At 40.6% G+C, this 18661-nt stretch overlaps 2 long non-coding RNA genes and 1 pseudogene across 3 annotated transcripts in view; 2 read left to right on the forward strand and 1 right to left on the reverse strand.

Annotated features, from left to right (window-relative positions):
* Positions 1–6160, forward strand: part of LOC112661844 (uncharacterized) — a 30240-nt gene extending 24080 nt beyond the window's left edge. Inside the window, exons 5-6 of one of the 2 annotated variants that reach the window (XR_003138033.2) lie at positions 337–408; positions 4877–6160. This is a non-coding gene — a long non-coding RNA (uncharacterized LOC112661844). The remainder of the gene's footprint in view (positions 1–336; positions 409–4876) is intronic. The other variant, XR_003138032.2, reaches the window with a different exon arrangement.
* Positions 6161–6320: 160 nt separating this feature from the next.
* LOC112661860 (uncharacterized) lies at positions 6321–10117 on the forward strand. Its single transcript, XR_003138046.3, has 3 exons — positions 6321–7420; positions 8359–8472; positions 9952–10117. It is a non-coding gene; the product is annotated as an uncharacterized LOC112661860 (long non-coding RNA).
* Positions 10118–10957: 840 nt separating this feature from the next.
* On the reverse strand, positions 10958–12688 carry LOC112661785 (elongation factor 1-alpha 1-like; annotated as a pseudogene).
* Positions 12689–18661: the final 5973 nt, after the last annotated feature.

Consider the following 18661-nt stretch of genomic DNA (forward strand, 5'->3'; position numbering starts at 1 on the left):
TGCCTCCTTTGTCAGAGATTAATTGACCATGTAATCGTGGATTTATTTCTGGGCTTCCTATTCTGTTCCATCGATCTATGTGTCTGTTTTTGTGTCAGTATAATACTGTTTTGATTACAACAACGTTGTAATATAAATTGAAATCTGGAATTGTGATACCTCCAGCTTTGTTTTTTCTTTTTCAAGATTGCTTTGGCTATTCAGAGTCATTTGTGGTTCTGTACGAATTTTAGGATTATTTGCTCTAGTTCTGTGAAAAATGCTGTTGGTATTTTCATAGAGATTGCATTATTGCTTTGGGTAGTATGGACATTTTAACAATGTTTATTTTTCCAGCAAAACCCTCTTAAGAAGAACAGTAACACAGAAGGATTTGCTCTACTGGATACTAAGTTATTATAAAACCAAGTAAGTAATTACAAAAAAATGATAAATACACAAAGATACATGTAAATTATGACATGTTGAGATGCTGAGTAGCAGTTTGAAAAAATAAAGCAGATTTATACATAGTGACACTGGGGAGTTTTTGAAGACATACTATTACCTTTGAGAAAACTAAACAATTTGCAGGATGATGCACACAATGTGATACATTTATGTCAGAACAAAACAATACCATATACTTTTCTATATACAGCAGTATATGCATAGACATATAAAGAAATAATTTCAGAAGTATCCATATCAATCTAAAAACAGAGGTTACCTCTAGGGAAAGAACTGGGTGCCATCGAGAGAGCCTACAGGTATTATTTTATATAACTAAAACAAAAAGGAAGAAAGGAAGGAAGAAAAGCAGTGTGGGAGGGAGAGATGGAGAGAGGACCAAACTAAGAATTTTGAGCCAAGCCACCCAATATCTCAATAGAGATGGTCTAAAGCCACTTCACTGGGAATATTTTCTAAACATTTCTTTCCTACTTCCACTGTTCCACTAAGTCTCAAGAATTAGTTCCTCCTTTCCTTCCTCCATCAACAAATATGTATATTACTGTGTTCCTCAAGGTAGACTTGTTCTAAGTTTTCATGTTTCAGTCCAGCTATTGAGTCCATTTGATGATAGCATGAAAATCTCACCCAGTTAACATTCAAACACTTCACCATTAACAGGTAACAGGTAGATCATGTTTATCAGAACTGTGTGCATGTCTAATTACCTAATCTAAGAATTATATGAGTTCTTATTTATTCATTTCATCAGATCTTTACATTTATTAAAAATACAACAATGGCCAAGCAGCTTCTAGGAACTCTGGGAACCTGTAGGAGAAATATTGGTGAAATCCTAAGGAATCATTTAGACATAGGGGTAGAAACCCCAGGGAGACAGGCAAGGAACAATAGAGAGAAACACAATCACACTCAGAAATGAATGCTCAGTGTGACAGTGAAGGAAGAATTTGATGCAGGACATGTGTGTGATTCCTGTGAGCTGCAGGAAACATGGTGTGTTCCTACTCATTCCATTAGACACAAATGAGCTAGCTCTTCATGTCCAGGAGATGGGTATGTAAACTTGCCTTTAGAGTGTAAGTAAAACACACGGACACATGGCAGGATCTGCTTCCAGGAACATGAAATCAGAAGCCTTCCTTTTTCCATGCAACAGCGTCCTGGGTGATCCCCTTACTATCCCTTCTGGCCTTGTGACCCATTCTCCACCTGCTGCTTTCAGGGTATAATTTAGAACATCCCTCTCCCTGAATTAACACCCTGCAAGAAGGACAATTTTTATGATATGTCCGTGCTGCATCGTTATTTTCTCATGTGATCTTCCAAGCATCCTAACGCTGGGGCTGCTTTTATGATTCCCAGCTCCCACATGAGGAAGTTGAGATAAAGACAGTCCTTCCAAAACAGCCTTGCTAATGTGGAGGACCCCTCTGTTGCCTCCACAAATGTCCTTCCCCATTATTCTTGTGTTTTCTTCATGGCATTTATCACTTTCTGAGATTTCTAATTGCCTATGTGTTTATAATTTACCTCTCCCCACTAGAATACATGCCCCACGAGGAGAAGGATTTTGTCTAACATTTTCACTGCCATATCCCCAGTGCTAACATGATGCCTGGCACATAGTAGGTGCTTAACAAAAATTTGCTCAGTAGGCACTGGACAGATTAACTTAATGCTACTCTCTTAATGGTTTATTAAATGTTGCATCCAAAGTGACCAAAATAGTTATTTGCAGTTACTATGAATTATATAAATAAATGCACTAAATATGATACTAACTCAACAAGAATGATGTGTTATTTTTATATAGTTCATTTCCCAAATGCTGACTATGTGCTGTACATTGTTGGGCACGGGTGATAAAAATTAACTTAAGGAGTGTGTGTGTGTGTGTGTGTGTGTGTGTGTGTGAGAAAAAGAATACAGGCCAGTAAATTATGTCACCACACTGTGTAGTAAATACAATTACATGAGTAAACACAGGTGCTGAGGCATAGAGGAAGGGCAGGTCAATCTGGAAGAGTTGGAGGGGGAGGTGTTAGTGACAGCTTTCAAGAGGAACTAAGAGCACAACTGAGTTAGGAAGAACATAATTATCCAAAGAGATAGGGAAGCCTATACAAGTCTGGGAAGCAACTCATCAAAGCCCGGGAGGTGCTTTTGGGGAACTGCAAGGTCATGGGTAGCACTATATGGTATAAGGTAGGGATGCATTGAGAGATTAAGCTGGATATGTATAGAAAAGTCATTTACAGATGACCTTGAATTTCATTGAATATTCTATCACTATGTCTGTCTCTTTCTCAGGGTATACCTACTGCTAGCACAGTGCCTGTAGGATAGTAAGACCTCAGTAAATATGTGCTGAATGAGTAAATGAATGAATGGATCTGGAATGTTACCCTGTAGCATCCCTTGCTCCAGGAGCCAGTTAAAATAGGGAAGTGACCTGATGAGATTAACATTTGAGAAGGGGCACGCTGGGAGCCACAGAATAAAAGAGGAAGACTCAGGTCAGTGAGGAATGATTATCAGGGTGAATTTGAGGACCCTGGAGAGAGAGGGGTCAGATGGAAGGAATGGATTTGAGGACTACTTGGTGACTGATTGGATGGAAAGAAAGAAGTAAGGACAAGCCTAGGAGGGTAGCATTTCTGGCATAAGATCTAGGTGTTTGGTGCTACCACTCACAGGACAAGGGACTGGAACAGGTGCGACCCAAAAGGGAGATACTGGGTTAAGCTGGACTGCTGGATCTGAGTTGCATTTGGAATTCCAGGCTGGAATGGAGACCTGGAGCCCAGCAGAGAGATCATGGGCTGGAAGAAGATACAGATGCAAACAGAGTCTGGGTGGTGCATGGAACTCAAGAGCATGAGGAGATAGTACAGGGACGGAGCCCTCCAGGGGGTGGGGCTGCCAGGGTCCTGAAGGCATGCGAAAAGAAGAAGCAGAGAGGGGACCCAAGTCTTGCTAGCAGGTGGTGGAGGAACCAGATTTATGGTTTGAAAGAACCAATGTCAGATGTACCAGGAACTTGCCACTGAACACAATTGAAATGTGAAACAATGTCCAGTAAGATTGCAAGTTGGAAGGATAAAATCCAGAATGGCATGAGATGGGAGAAATGGGCTGAGGCAGGCAGCCTGGAACCAAGCAGGGAGTGGGTGTTGTAACTCCCTTTTTATATAATGCTCTAAGTGAGGTGTAGGGCAAGGTGGCCTCCAGGAACCACTGGGGCGGGGCAGTTTCTGTCTTTTAGTAACTTTCAATGCCACCTGCCAGGTAATTAGAGCTTCTCCTTTGAATGTTCTGCCCCTGGGATCCTGGCCTTCACCTATCCTTCTACTGCAATTCACTGCTATATGGCACTCGAGCAATCAGCTGTCTGGGGTGGTGCAGCTCAGGGGAGGCCTGGGTATACAACATCCGCACACGGGCAATTACACATCTACTCATTGCTCACATTCTTTGGCACGGATTTTCACATACACCAGGCATTTCCAGGCATCCCCAGTTTGTCTTCCTAGATCCTCTGACCTCATACCCTAGCCCTGGGGAAGTTTTGTTACAGTTTCTTGGGTACTGAGAGCACAGGATCCTTGCTGTTTGGAACTCAGTTTCTCCTAGTTCCAATTCTAACCTGAGGCTTGCTCCACATTTCTGGTGTGCCCTTTGGAAAAACAATGATGATAGACCTAAGGGATCATAAATGATTCAGGACATCCTACTTTGGAATGCCAACCAAAGGAAGCATTCCTGAATGCAGAAAAATTCGATGCACAAAGATATTTGTCTTAGAATCAGTCATAAGAATAAAGAGTGAAAAAGTGTGAACTGGAACATCCAAAAGGGGATGATCAAGTAGACCACAGCATTTCCTTGGGTAGAATATAATTCGATGGTTTTTAATATTAGTTACAAAGATCGGTTAAGAAAATGGAAATGTAGGACGCCTACATAGCTCAGTGGTTGACCGTCTGCCTTTGGTTCAGGGTGTGATCCCAGGGTCCTGGATCAAGTCCTGTATCAGGTTCCCTGCAGGGAGCCTGCTTCTCCCTCTGCCTATGTCTCTGCCTCTCTGTGTGTGTCTCTCATGAATAGATAAAATCTTAAAAAAAAAAAAAAAAAACATGGAAATGCTACTGATTAGATACCAAGGAAAAAATAGAATACTAAATGATATATACAGTATGATTAAAACTATGTAAATAAAAACACACATAGGAAGTTTATAAACAAACCTCTAAAATGTCAACAGCGGCTATGTTTAGATTGTGGGATTTGGGGCATTTTTTTTCCTGTTTCCCAAATTTTCTGTGATGAGATTATATTGATTTTACAACGGAAAAAATGCATATAATAAAAAATAATTTTTAGAACCCTGAAACCTAATATGACAGTTATCTTTTCTCAGGTTTTCAAGGATGAAGCTGTCCTGGTCCTCCCTCCATCCTCTGTGGCCTGGTGTCTGTCTACTGATCTGGGGAAATTCACAGAAACAGGCTGGAGCTTTCTGCCAGAGCCTCCACTGGGAACCAGACCCTGTTCCTGGGGTGGGGCAGGCAGGCCTCTGTCCTGGGGTGTTGGCATTTACAATGCACAAAAACTATTAAATACAGTTTTAAAGCTTAGCACATAGGAAGAGCTACTAGAAAGTTCTGGAGGCCCATTCTCACAGCCTGCCCTTGACACTAGTCATGAAGGCCTTGATGTAGGCTCAAGTAGGTGGGGTGCTGAGCCTCCTGTGGGCCCCTCTGGCTGTGTGCCCTGCCCTGGCACATGAAGAGTGAACTTCCAGGCCACAGAGAAATAACACCATCAAACATACAGGGAAACTGTCAGATAGCTGGTCCAGGGGGACATATGAGCCACGGCAGGGTGACCTTCCTGACAGAGTTCAACAAGAGCAGAAGGAGGAAAGGGAAGGAGTACTGAGTGACATAGTAAAACAGGGCTTTGGCTGTAGGAACAGGACAGCCAGCATGGTTTACAGCTGACCCTCCACAGGTTGAATAATTAGGGAGAAAACCCCCAGTGGGGTTACAGTACTACTGTTTTGCACAGCTGTGAATTCACGAGTGGAGAAGGCCACCTTTTTCCACCCTATGGAAAGGCCAGCATCCTTATTCTAAGGTTCAAGCTGTTGTCAAATTCTCCCTAGAATGTCATGTTTCAGCCCCCTTCTCCCCCCCTCCCCACAAGGAGCTAATGATGCTGGAGGGATGCTAAGAGGTAAGACATGGGAGCAGAAATGGGAGACACCCATGTCCCAAATGGAACCCATGGACACAAGTCTGAGGTTCCTCAAGCTCTTCAGTTAAGGCCCCTCTTCCTACTCTCCCTTCCTAGGGACTCCTCAGCCAGAGGCTTCAGGTCCCACCCACATGGGGATTCACAGGTTAATATTCACAGCCTACCCTCTAGACAAAATCCTTACCTTGTCCTGCTAACAAATATTTGTTGAGCACCCTCCATGTGTCATGCCAGGATCCAATAGCAATTCTACCAAGCCACTCCTCTGGGGTGCTTGCATTCTGCTGATGTCTCAAAGGCACCTCAAACCCATCATGTGCTGAAGGCTGACACTTAGGGAGCCAGGCATGGTTTTACACACTTTATGGGTACAGGTGCACCTTGTAGACATTGTGGTTTCAGTTCTAGGCCATCACAATAAAGTGAATATTGCAATAAAGCAAGTCAATGAATTTTTTGGTTTTCCAAAAGTTATATTTATACTACACTGTGGTCTATTAAATGTGCAATAGCATTATGTCTTTTAAAATATGTTAATTAAAGTTAATTAATTAATTAAAAATACTTTGTTGCTAAAAAAATGCTAACCATCATCTGAACTTCCAGCAAATTGTAATCACTGATCACATAACCATAAAAAATATAATGAAAAAGTTTTAAATATTGTGAGATTACCAAAATGTGATACAGAGACACCAAGTGAGCAAACGCTGTTGGAAAAGTGGTGCCAGTAGACTTGCTCAGTGCCAGATTGCCATAAATGCAATATCTGCAAAGCATAATAAAGTGAAGCACAATAAAATGAGATACGCCTATATAAACATGTTTTATCTTCACAACAGCTCCGTGACTTGGAGCTATTACTTTCCTCCTTTTCAGACAAGAAGACCGATAAAGAGGTTAGGGGACTTGCCTGATGTTGCAACACTTGTGAGTGCAGAGCCGGGCTGGGGGGTGGGGAGCCCGAGTCCCAACACCACACTCTCACTCCAACATCCTGGCTTTTGCCCCAAACAGAAATTTGCCCCAAACAGGATTTCCCTGTCAGACTGCCTCCTTAAATGTCACCAGTATCTATCCAGTTACATAGAACAAGAGCTCAGATGTGCTGTTGACCTCTTCCCCCCATTCCCCATCTTCATGCTTTCATCACCAAGCCTTGTTGATTGTGCCTTTGAAGTTTTTCTTCAAGAGGCAGAAAGCAGTGAAGCAGTGTGTCTCCCTTCACTGCTAATGTCCCCAGGCCTCAGCACGTATAATGACCCCTCCACGGTGAGCAAATCAATGAACTCACACTCATCTTGGTCTGGGGGATGGAATGCCCTACCTTTGGATGCGTCATCTCTTTGATCTGGGTGGAGGATAAGCAAATCACGACTGGATTGGAATGGTCTGTCAGGTTTGGTAGATGGAACCTGCATGCAACCTGCATCTGTTTACTTGTCTGTCTCTATAATCAGAAAACAATTATTGAACACTTCCCACGTGGCAGGCAGGTTTTCCCCTGCTTTCCACATATACCATATAATCCTTGCCATGACCCTGTACCTTCGGTATGATTCTGTTACAGATGGAGAAACTAAGGCTCTCAGAAGTCAGTTACTTGGTCAAGGTCATATAGTCATTAAGCAGCAGGATCTGAGTTTGGATCCAGGTTGTCTGGTTTGGCTCCATGTCCGAAACCATGAAGCTCTACTTCCCCCAGGTAGCCACCTTTGGTGAAATCTGCCCTGTCCACAGCTTCCTAGGACAGCTCTTTCCTTTTTTTAAAAAAATTAAAATTTTGTTTAAATTCAATTTGCCAACATATAGTATAAACTCAGAGCTCATCTTATCCTGTACCCTCCTTAATGCCCGAGGACTAAGCATTTGCATTCCATAGCTGCACTTCTTTGGATTCATGGTGGATTTCAAATGAGAGATGAAGGTCAGTGCTGGTGGTCACTTGAACTTGGCACGTTTATCTCAGGGCATTCCAGCTATGGGCTAGCCATCTTCCACAGTGGGCATGGGGAAGCAGAGAGCACTTGTCCCTGAGAGACAACAGGGCATAGAGGGAAGGGGGAGGCAGGATCAGACACTTCATGAGCAGAGTAGAGACAAATATTTGTAGTCCTGGAGAAATAAAAAATATCCCAATCTAGTTCCCCAGGAGCCCTGGTGGCACATCCCTGGATTCTAGGATATGGTCTGGGATCCTGCAATAATAAATCCCTGTTTTTGCCTTTTCACCGCAATAATTACAAAATGATGGCCAATGAGATAAGCAAAAACATAAAATTTAAAAAAGAGTGTTGCAGACAGCATTCAATTAACCCAAATCTTACAGCAAAGAGATTGGCTGCAATCTGTGTGTATGTATGTATGTATGTATGCATGTATGTATGTATGGGGTATGCTTACTCAAATCAGGTGATAAGAAGTTGAAAGGAGTTGGCAAATTGAACTCCAATAAAAAAAAAAAAAGAAGTTGAAAGGAGCTTCAATTAAACCAGGTTAAAGGAGAAAACTGAAAGCCACCCAGAAAACACATGAGACCATGTTATGAAACTAGATTCCAGGTGAAAGATGTGGACACAGAGTCGCCTCTTGACAAACCATACAGGTTCCAACTCTAATATTCCAACTGCTATTCACATCCAGGTACCATCTTCACTTTTCTGCCAAGAATTTGAATCTGTAACTACATTAAAATCCTGAATCTTCCACTACTAGACTCAGTTGGCCTACAACAGCAAATCACCTCCTCTTGGTTCGGTAAGTGACTTTGCAACCCTAGGAGAATATGCAGATGGCTCTTAGATGGTGAGATGAATCAAAATCAGAATATTGCTACATTTTCTCAATTTTAACATCTTGGAATTTGGAATGCATTCTGTAATCAATGGCATCAAACAATTATAAATGGTGGTATTATTAAAGTAACATTATATCTTACAATAGAAGACTAAGAAGATCTAAGAAGGCATCTTAGATTCCATGAAATATGGCTTTCCTTTCATGGTAACTTCAGGAGACAGTGTTGAATCACCATCACAATTTGTGTGTTATTTAAAGAACTCGAAACAGGGGTGCCTGGGTGGCTCAGTTGGTTAAGCATCCAATTTGATTTTGGCTCAGGTCATGATCTCAGGGTTGTGAGATTGAGCCCCATGTCAGGCTCCACACTGGGTGCGGAGCCTGCTCAAGATTCTCTTTCTCCTTCTTCCTGTCTCTCCTCCTAAAACATATATATATATATATGAAAAGAGAGAGCTTGAAATATTGAAGGAAATCTAATGTATTAGAGAACCTGGCATATTGGACTTGCAGTTTCAATTTGAAATGTTTAAGAAGATATAATCAATTAAGTTTGTAGGAAATCTTTGAACATTGTATTATTAGGGTACAGTCTAACCCCAAAGTACAATCGCTCAAAAATGATAGAAGTCAAGTGGTGAGTGGTCCAGAGCTGCAGGCTAAGCAGTTTTGCTATGTGAGGTCTTCTAGTGAATGGGTTCCTTCTCTCCTTTGGCTCTGCTGTGGCCTGTGTTATCTTCATCAGCACGGTTGATACTGGCTCACTGCCACATGCAAGGAAGTGGGAAAGAAGTGGGGCCACTGCAAGTGTCTTAAAGGTGATGATCTGGTTGTAGCATACATCATATCTACTCACATCCCACTGGCCCAAACTTAGTCACGTGGCCACAGCTGACCGCAACGTGTAGTCTATTGTTGGGTGGACATATGTCCAGTTAAAGCTCAGGGGTTTTAGCTAAAGGCAAAGAGGGGAGAATTAATACCAGAAAACATTTGGTAGCCATCCACCACGAATCTCAAGAAACTTCATTCACCAGGTTTATGAAATTTTAATAATTGCTTAAAGGCTTAGAAAGATTTCAGTTTTATAAGTTTGCCACATCAGATGTTTGAAGTGTTTTAGAGAAACATATATTTTAATTTTAAATACACTTACAATGTTTTAGAGAATTAAATAACGTTTCTAAATAGGGAAGTTACCTAGGAGGACTTACTACTTAAATGTAGTCAATTTGATGTTAATCAGATAAGAAATGAAAGTGATTAATATTATTTTTACCTAAAAATTAGTAGACATAAATAAGGGTAAGAATTGTGAATTAAACATAAAGACTTTGGAAGAACCCAGGTTTTTAAATATTACAATGTTTTAGACTGGCCTCTTTCACTTAGTAATATGCATTGAAATTTTCTTCATGTCTTTTCATGCCTCGATAGCTCATTTCTTTTCATTGCTGAATAATATTCCGGTTTTTGGATATACTAGAGTTCTTTATCTGTTCCCTGCTGAAGAACATCTTGATCGCTTCCAAGTTTTGGCAATTATGAATAAAGCTGTTATAAACGTCCATGTGCTGGGTCAATACTAAGGAGCACGATTGCTGGATCAGATGGTAAGAGTACATTTAGTTTTATAAGAAATTGCCAAACTATATTTCAAAGTGGCTGTACCATTTTGCGTTCTCATCAGTGTTAAATGAGAGTTCCTGTTGCTCTGCATCCTCACCAACATTTGGTGTTGCCAGTGTTCTGGATTTTGGCCATTTTAATATGTGGGTAGCAGTATCTCACTGCTGTTTGAATTTGCATTTTCCTGATGGCATATGATGTGGACAATCTTTTCATATGCTTAGCCATGTATATATCTTCTCTGGTGAAGTATCTGTTAAAGTCTTTAGCCCTCCTTTTTTTTTTTTTTTTTTTTTTTTGTATTAACAAGTTTACTCAGTATTGATAGAATACAAAATTTTATATGCAACACATTGACTTTAGTATTACAAAATTTAACCTTTTTATAAGCTATCTTATGGTGTCATTCTTTGCTTATCTGTTCTAAGCTATGATGTGTTACACCAACAGATCCCCTTTCCCCAGAGCTTTGTACTATGTATTTAAACAGGTGATTTCTTTCCTTTCAGCAAGGTGAAAAAAAAAACGCAAAAATTCCCACCAGGAAAAAAATGTTAGCCTAAATTCTGAGTTTCAACATAAGATAGTACCAGAAATAGGCTTTGGGTGACTTTAATTTTTTACCTGAATAGTACTATATGAGGTTACAATGTTGGCCAAAAGAAGACACATTTTCTTTTCATTAAACTTTTATTTTAATGGGTATCAAAATTTTGTGACAGATTTTTGGTCAAGTTGTTTCCATTAAAAAGCACTCATTTTTTAAAAAAAACTAATAACTTAAGACTGCCACATACACACAACAAATGGTCCACAAAACATTCTCCTTCCCTTCTGAAGGTTTTATGATGCATTGCTATCATTAGCCAGTCTTTTACTATTAAACTTAAATGGCCAATTAGCACAAACCATTCTGATCAAGACTGAGGTGTCAGGTATTGGGGAGATATTGGGCAGGTATTCATTTAGCCTTCTGAGCTTTCTGGGCAGACTTGGTGACCTTGCCAGCCCCAGCTGCCTTCTTGTCCATCACTTTGCTGCCACCCCCTCTCCCCCACAGCAACTATCTCACATCACGAACAACAAAACGGCCCCAAGGACGATAGTCAGAGAAGCTCTCAAGACACATAGGCTCCCCAAGAACCATATCAATGATCTCAGCATCACCAGATTTCAAGAACGTGGGGCTATCTTCCAGCTTTTTTCCAGAATAACAATTAATCTCCTTCAGGTCAGGAAACTTTCAAGCAATGTGAGCTGTGTGACAATCCAGCACAGGTGCATATCCACCACTGATCTGGCCTGAACTTGAGCCGTAAAACCAGCTGCTTTCATTGGTGGGTCATTTTTGCTGTCACAAGCTACATTGGCATGATGAACATCTTTGCCAGATACATTCTTGACATTGAAGACCACGTTGTCCCCAGGAAGCATCTCACTCAAAGCTTCATGGTGCATTTGAACACACTTAACTTCTGTTGTAACATTGACTGTTACAAAGGTGACCACCATGCCCGGTTTAAGAACACCGGTCTCCACCTGGCCCACAGGGACAGTACCAATGGCACCAACTTTGTAGATGTCCTGGAGGGGCAGTTTGCAAGGGCTTGTCAATTGGACAAGTTGATGGCAGAATGCAATCCAGAGCTTCAAGTAACATGATTCCACTGGCATTGCCATCTTTACGGGTGACTTTCCATCCCTTGAACCAAGGCACATTAGCACTTGGCTCCAGCACGCTGTCACCATTCCAACCAGAAATTGGCACAAATGCTACTCTTCAGGGTGATAGCCAATTTTCTTTTCTTTTTTTTTTTTTTTTTTTTTGATAGCCAATTTTCTTAATGTAGGTGCTGACTTCCTTAATGATTTCCTCATATCTTTTCTGGTTTTATGGTGGCTTAGTGGAATCCATTTTGTTAACATCAACAATTAGTTGTTTCACACCCAGTGTGTAAGCCAGAAGGGCATATTCATGGGCCTGCCCATTCTTGGAAGATACCTGCTTCAAATTCACCAACGCCAGCAGCAGCAATTGGGACAGCACGGTCAGCCTGAGGTGTGCCTGTAATCATATTTTTGATAAAGTCTCTGTGTCCTGGGGCATCAGTGATGGTCACATAATACTTAGCTGGTCTCAGATTTCCTCAGGGAGATATCGATGGTGATACCACGTTCATGTTCAGATTTTAGTATATCCGAGACTCAGGTAGATTTGAAGGAGCCCTTTCCCATCTCAGCAGCCTCCTTCTCAAACTTTTTGATAGTTCTTTTGTTGATCTCACCACATTTGTAGATCAGACGACCAGTAGTGGTAGACTTGCCTGAGTCTACATGTCCAATGATGATGATGTTGATATGAGTCTTTTCCTTTCCCATTTTGATTTAGGTTTCATGGTGGTTTTCATGACACCTCTGTCCTGGTGGCAAATATGTTGTGAAAAAGTCTTTGGCCTCTTTTTAAATCAGGTTATTCTTTCTTTCATGGATGGTGCTTTTTGTGTTGTACTCTATAAAGGCTACATACTGTATTTTTCCAATTATATGACATCCTGGAACAGGCAAATTCATGGAGACACTAAAAAGAGCAATGATTGACAGGGGTTAGGGAGGAGGGAAGGATGAATAAGTGGAACACAGAGGATTTTTAAGGACGTGATAATACTCTGTATAATACTTGACAGTTGTCAAGTACTTGACTTGACAGTAGATACATATCATTTATACATTTGTCCAAATCCACAGAATGGACAGCACCAAGACTGAGCTACGCCCATGTGAGCTATGGACTTTGGGCGATGATGTGTCAATGTGGGTTTATCAATGGTAACAGATGTACTATGACATATGATGTGGATAGTGGTGGAGGCCATGCAAATGTGGGGGCAGGTGCGAGGTTATGGGAAACCTCTGTACCTTCTGTTCACTTTTGCTGTGAACCTAAAACTGCTCTAAAAAATTAGGTATTTAAAAAATATTACAACTTTAATAACTTGAGTAGTAATTAAAACAAGTAACTGTAGGTAATCTTCTGCACATAGAAGCCTTTTTCACGTATTAAAAATCTCAAGTGACATGCTCTAGAGCTTTTCGATGGGTTTCTGTTTTAAGCAAAAGAATTTTGAGGAAGACATAGTTTCTCCCCCAACCTCACTGCATCATGTTTCTAGTCTGAGTCTAGACCTCATAGCCACATTTTTAAACTTCATCCCATTTATGACAACCTTCCATGCATGCATGGGTGGAAGATATGCCTATTGAGATGCCTATCTAACCTCCTCTTTGCTGCGAACTATTTCTCCCTATCTGTGACCTCCCAAATCTGCAGGGCTCCTAGGCAGCTGCTGGCTGTCACAATGACAAAATTTGACCTAGTCTTCAGACTTCACAGATTGGCCGAGGTGGGCCACTAACCCAGCCAAGAATAAAAAATGTGCCAATTGAAGGAAAGCCTCATGAGTGGCTAGAGGGATTATATGTAGACCAAGAAGCTAGGAATAGCCATTTCTATTGTGCAGACTGGAGAACAGAGAAAAAGAATCCTTTTGTTGAAAGAAGAATTAAGCTGATGGGCAGAAGGACAGAAACAAAAGATGGAGAGCATCCTAGTTTTAGTCTGTTCCAAAGGCTCAGTCAGCTGCACATTGCCTTGAGTCCTGGGATACAGCTGGCACACTTCTAATAATTCATCCCTCCCATTAAACAAACTACAGTCAGTTTATATTATTTGTAACCAAAAGAATACTATTGTGTGAAAATATGTCAAACTCATTGTGTGAGGCAAACTTGTAGGTTTTGTTTTCAAAAGAAGTAGCTGCTTGGTTGTTTCAGTTAGAAGAATTTTTCAGGGGAGACCTGACTTCTGGGTTATAAGTATAGGGACTAGTCTAAGGCATGTACCTTGGTAAATCCATGAAATTGAATTTATCTAAAATTCAATTCTTAGCATGACTCTAGCCTGATCATCACTTGCAAAATACTCAGCATTGAATATAAGAAAGTTATAGCCAATAAATCACATGTGACTTGTGTAACATCTCATTGGGCTTGGAGAGTTTTATCAGAAGATACACAAATTGTGTAATATGGTCTATGGTAGAAACTGCCAGTTCACTGTCGTCTCCCAGCTAAACCTACCTTTCCAAGTTCTTCTTGGGAGGAAAGGCAAAGCTATAGGATTAAGTTCCAACTTGTGGGAAATAAGAGGGGATGATGAGTAAAACTTCTGGAAGACTTCTTAAAAATAATGCCACAAGACTTTCCTTCTCCTTTTCCTTCCTGGGAAGGAAAGGATGTTTCTGGCATGTGAACATGGTGCTAAAGGAAGGAATGGCCATGCTAGATGGCAAGATGGAAGCCATGTGTTATAAATGGATACAAATGGATGGCAACAAGCTAGAAAGAGCCTGGATCCCCAGCCCTACTTACATTTAGACCTTCCATGTGATAAACCATCTTACTTAGGTCACTGTTGTTTTGACTTTTATTTCAGTAGCTGAACTGGTACCCCAACCGTAACATAGCCTTTCCATGGAAAAACAAAAATGGATGGCTGTTTCTTACAAGAGGTATTGTAGCCATCATTCAACAAATGTTTATCAAGTCACCAAGGTCTGAATGTGAACAGTTGAGCACTCTTGGAAAAACTGTCCAAGCTGGTGAAGCAATCCAGCCCATGTGAGATGACGAGTGCCCAAAGGAACACGGGGCATTTAGCCCAGGGAAAGAAAGTGTTGGGATAGGCCAGAGAGCTGTGTTTGGACATAGGAAGAGTTTATGTGGAAGAGGGGACAGACTTGTTCCATATGGATCCAGGGGCCTGAAGTAAGGCCAACAGATTTATGCAGGGAAGTGAAGCATCCCACCACATTTGTAGATCAAAAGAATTCTACATCAGTCCAGGTTGTTGGCTTCAAGCAACATGAACAGACTCTAAAATCTTAGGCAAAAATGAAATTTATTGGAGTAATATTTGGGGGAATCTCAGAATTGACCAGAGACCAGAGTACTGGCCAGAAACGAAGATTAGCAGGTTCGGAGGTCTGGTTAGCAAGAAGCATAACCACAGCCATTGAGAAGGAAGGGTCTGCTGAGCATGATGAATGACTTCTAACTCTTCCTCATGTCACTGAGTCATTCACTCAGGACTCAAAATCATGAGAGAGAGTCTGATGGTTGCACATGGGATCATTTTCCATTCATTGGCTGAACGTGGAAGAATAGTGGAAAATCGGTCCCCGATGACTCTGGCATGGAAGTCAGGCACCACCTCCAAGAGGAACCCAGATACAATCAGACAGAATTCCAGTGCTACCTCTCATGATGCTTTCAAAGCCCATGAACCTGTGACCAGTGTCTGGGGATTGGGAGGGACTTGTCCTTTCAGAGAGATTATCTCCTTTCCATATCCCTCATATGTGCTCAGACACTCTCTACTGAATGATTCCAACAGTGAAAGGCTCCTTAACTTCTTGTTATTAAAATGAAATAAAGGCCAGGAGTTTAGACTCTCTACCTGGTACTCAAGACTCTCCAACTCTGGTATCATTTTTGTAGGGTTAAGCCCTGTGAGTCTTCTACAGACACCTTTCCTCCTGTCAAATTTATTCACTCAATGTCACCATCCTCTGACCCCACCAAAACATCTTGTGTTTATCCTCTTTTCTCCTCCCGTCTATCTAAATGTTATCCATTCTTCACATTCCAGCTCAAATCCCACATCCTACATGAAACATTCCCAAGCCATCCCAGCCCAAAGTCATGTGTCTTTGGAAATTTTTGCCTGTACTCATTAGGCAGTTAATCACTCTCCTTTTATATACTTTCTATTTTTTAGGATTGATACTTAAACTCTGTTAGACTATTTAGTTTTAAACATACTTATATTAAAAAAATTAAAAGAATAAACATACTTACATCATCCTTGCCTATGTAGATTATAACTTCCTAAAGACATGGACTATTTCTTATCCATCTTTGCATCTCTTGCAAAACTTAAAATTCTTTCCACATGGACATTTTTTTCCTTAATTGCTCAGAGGTGAGCATGGTCTTGACCTCTTATTCAGGAATTTGGGGAAGGGGAAATAGGGAAGATGTGAATAGAAATATATCAGAACAATGACAGAAAATGACTTTCCTAAGTATAAAAATGATGTGAATGATTTATATTTTTTACAGCTTTTTTGAGCTATAATTGATACCTAATAAATTGCACATACTTAAAGTATATAATTTGATGTTTTGACATATGTATGCATCCATGAAATTATTGCTTTAATCAAGTTATTAAAAATATCCATCATCCCTAAATGTTTCCTCACATCCCTTTATAATCCCCCTTCTTCATTTCTACCTCAAGCAGCCACTGATTTGTTTTGTGTTACTGTAGTTTGAATTTTCCAGAATTTTATATAAATGGAATCATTAAGTATGTGGGTTTTTTTTTTTTTCAGGCGGATAATTGAGCATAATTGAGGTTCATCCACGTTGCCAAACATGTCGATAGTTTACTTCTTTTTATTGCTGAATACTATTCCATTGTATGAAATGAAGATGATAAGTCATCACACATAGAACTGCTGTGAGCATAGAGCACACTGATACTAAAGATACATAAAGCAACACTCAGTAAAAGTTGGCTTTTATTCCTTATATAAAACAATCATGGTCATTAGTTAGAAATTATCTAACCCATTTAATGAATAAAGAACCCAAGACATAAAGAGATGAAAATGACTTGCTCAGTGCCCTCAGGACAAAGATTACACTCAGGTCTTCTGACTCTCAACCCAGTGTCTTCTCCACTCTACAAATGAGACTATTAAAAAGAAGCCCCAGTCTTTTTATAATGTCAACTCAAAAGTTACATCCTATCACTTCTGCTGTATTCAGTTACTCATTGGTCTTTAAGCCTGGCTCACACTGGAGGACAGGGAATTATACAAAGTGTAATGCCAGTAGTTGGGGATCATTAGAGCCCATCTTAGAGGCCACTTATCATGGGCCCCTTCTCCTTGCCACTGGCAGTGACCAGAATTTTCACAAGTCTGGTAGGTTGGGGTTGTGGTCAGAAGCTTCTGAACTACAGAATGAGGAGCCAGTGAGTGTGTTCCTAAGCCAATGACCTAATGGGAGACGTGGCTGTTCCCTCATGGAAAAAAAGTGAAATCTTAGTTCCTTTGTCCATCATTGTACACCAGCCACACCTTTTCAGTAGGAAGCACAGCCTGTGGCTAGGCCCATGGAAAGAAGAGAGTTGGGCCAAACAGTTTTCTTCTGCCTTCAAGATGACACTAAAAACACATTCATACGGAGTGAACATCTTATGTATGTATGTATGTATGTATGTATGTATGCATGTATGTTTGCTCAGCATCTATCAGGTATCTGTCCCCCTGTTTGGCACTGAGGGCACAAGAGTTTCTTTTTTGAGAATTTAGGTATTGTTAGGGCCACAAGATAAAATGGAGATGACGCTTTTCAGTTCTAGCTCTCTAAGAAGCAGATAGAAAGATAGGATCAGACATGTAAGAGATTTCTTGGAGGAAATGCCTGTCAAGGATAAAAGCTGTGGGCTTGCAGCTGGAGTCAAGTTAAGTAGTGCTGAATCCCAGGCCTGAAGATGGCCTTCCTCACCGGCATACCAATTGCTCTCCTTTCTGCATCTACGAACTTGACCATGTCTTAATCACTGAACCATTAACAACAGGAGGTTCTCCAAAATAGGATTATTTATAATTTTCTTAGTAATTATGTATTTAGTATTAAGCTCAGTTGTGGACTTCTTTATTCAAGTTGGGAGCTAAATTCCCAAGATATTCCCTAAATGTTCTCCTAAGGTTGTGGTAACTGGAGGCTGAAAGTTCAAGATGATTTATTGTAGGAGGTATCACCTGAAAGCCCCCAATTATCTTGTAATTTTAATTGCATGTAAGGATTTTTTTCTTTTTGGCAGCATAAATAGCTGCTATTATTATTGCCAGTAAGTTGATTTTTAAAAATATGGGCAATTTGGAAAAATAGATATTATCTAATATTAAAACATTGTATCCTGATTTGAGATACATTCTAAAGTTATAAACTCTTCCTCAGAGCTGCTTTTGAGGGGTTAGACTTCCTACCAGATACGTCCTTCATTGCAAAAGATCATTTACTTCCTGAATATGTTCTCCATTGGAATTTTCTCTCTCTCCCACATGTTCTTACCTGCCTGTCATCTGCCTTTATAGCAAAAGGAAAGTCCAATGAAGTTCAGATCAAGGGCACAACTCTGTTTTGACCTGGAGTCAATGGGGGGGCTGCATAACTATTGGATATAATCTAGTGCCTAGATTATAGGTCTTTGCTCCTTGTACCAAATCTATGTAATCCCTTCTCATTATAATGAGGGCATTCTCCCCAACACGAGTCAACAGAACCCTAGCAACACCTGTGAGATGATCCTCATGGAGGGTGGACTTTGAGATAATAGTGGTCTATTGACCTTCTTACCAGAAATTGTTGACTGGTGGTGTCA

Source organism: Canis lupus, chromosome 31 (assembly GCF_003254725.2).
Source record: "Canis lupus dingo isolate Sandy chromosome 31, ASM325472v2, whole genome shotgun sequence".
Classification (NCBI taxonomy): Eukaryota; Metazoa; Chordata; class Mammalia; order Carnivora; family Canidae; genus Canis; species Canis lupus.